At 55.0% G+C, this 1,898-nt stretch overlaps 1 long non-coding RNA gene across 1 annotated transcript; it reads right to left on the bottom strand.

Annotated features, from left to right (window-relative positions):
* Positions 1-624: 624 nt before the first annotated feature.
* Positions 625-1,682, bottom strand: LOC146751555 (uncharacterized). The gene is made up of 2 exons (XR_014941395.1): positions 961-1,682; positions 625-819 (listed from the first exon to the last, which is right to left on the bottom strand). It is a non-coding gene; the product is annotated as an uncharacterized LOC146751555 (long non-coding RNA).
* Positions 1,683-1,898: the final 216 nt, after the last annotated feature.

Genomic DNA, 1,898 nt, shown 5'->3' with positions numbered 1-1,898 from the left:
CCATGACCCTCCCCCCCATGGTCCCCCTCACCCCATTATCCCCCCCATTATCCCCCACCCCATTATAACACCCCCCTGGCCCCATTATCCCCCCCCCCCCATTATAACCTGGCCCATTATCCCCCCCCCCATTATAACCCTGGCCCCATTATCCCCCCCCCCATATTATCCACCCCTCATTGTAACCTCCATTATAAACCTCCATGACCCCCCACATTATCTTCTCCCCATGATCCCACCCCCATTATCCCCCACCACCCCATTATAATCCCCCAGTATAACCCCCCCATATTAAACACCCATTATAACCCCCCAATATAACCCCCCCATATTAAACACCCATTATAACCCCCCCCATATTATCCCCCCCATATCATCCCCCCAACATGTTAACCCCCATATTACCCCCCCCCATATTACCCCCCCCATATTACCCCACCCATATTAACCCCCCCCATATTAACCCCACCCATATGATTTCAGCTGTTTGTGGAGCTGGTGGTAAAGATCCCGCTGTGCCCCCCATGACTCCCCCCTCATTATAACCCCCACCCCATTAACCCCCCCCCCATATTAAACCCCCATTATAACCCCTTATATTAACCCCCCCCCATATGATTTCAGCTGTTTGTGGAGCTGGTGGTGAAGAACCCGCTGTGCCCCCCCCGGCAGCCGGTGCAGAGTGAGCTGTTCCGCAGCCGCCTGGATGCCTTCGTGCGCAGCCTGCCCTTCTTTGCTCCAAGAACAACATGACCCTATAACAGCCTGACCCTATAACAACCCTATAACAATGTGACCCTATAATAACCCTATAACAGCCTGACCCTATAACAACCCTATAACAATGGGACCCTATAAGAACCCGACCCCATTACAGCCTGATCCCAAAGCAGCCGCCTGTACGCCTTCGTGCGCAGCCTGCCCTTCTTTGCACCAAGAACAACGTGACCCTATAACAGCCTGACCCTATAAGAACCCGACCCCATTACAGCCTGACCCCAAAGCAGCTGCCTGGACGCCTTCGTCAGGGGTCAGCCCATCTGTGTGGTGTCTATGGGGTTAGCCCTGTTTATGGGCTCAGCCCCATCTTTGGGGTCAGCCCTGTTTGTGGGGTCAGCCCTGTCTGTGGGGTCTATGGGCTCAGCCCCATCTATGGGGTCATCCCTGTCTGTGGAGTCTATGGGGTCAGCCCTATTTATGGGGTCTGTGGGGTCAGGCCTTGTCTATGGGGTCAGCCCCATCTATGGGGTCATCCCTGGCTGTAGGGTCAGCCCCATCTGTGGAGTCAGCCCTGTCTGCGGGGTCTATGGGGTCAGCCCTATTTATGGGGTCTGTGGGGCAGTTGTAGGGTCAACCTGTTTGTGGGGTCAGCCCCATCTATGGGGTCAGCCCTGGCTGTGGGGTTTATGGGGTCTATGAGGTCAGCCCTGTTTATGGGGTCAGCCCTGTTTGTGGGGTCTATGGGGTCAGCCCTATTTATGGGGTCTGCGGGGCAGTTGTAGGGTCAGCCCCATTTATGGGGTCTGTCCTGTATATGGGGTCATCCTTATCTGTGGGGTCTATGGGGTCATCTCTGTCTATGGGGTCAGCCCTATTTATGGGGTCAGCCCCATTTATGGTGTGAGTCCAAATAAAGTTCTATTCGAAACTGTGCCGTGTGATGTGTGGGGTGGATTTAGGGTCTATAGGGTCACAATGGGGTCAAATGAGGTCTCCCATCCCCATAACGAGCCCGATATACCCACAATAGGGTCGGCCCCATATGCAACCCCCTTATAGGGCCACAGATCAATAGGGCCAGCCCAGCTGTGACGTCATCACCAGTAGCCCCGCCCCCTCAGTAGCCACGCCCCTTTAGCTCCGCCCATCCGTACTTCCACCAATGAGCTTTGACCCTT

Source organism: Coturnix japonica, unplaced genomic scaffold, assembly GCF_054131305.1.
Source record: "Coturnix japonica strain WE unplaced genomic scaffold, WE-NBRP24 Scf078, whole genome shotgun sequence".
In the NCBI taxonomy this organism is placed as follows: Eukaryota; Metazoa; Chordata; class Aves; order Galliformes; family Phasianidae; genus Coturnix; species Coturnix japonica.
The sequence above is the reverse complement of the archived record's forward strand: the minus strand, read 5'-3'. Positions and strand labels throughout refer to the sequence as shown.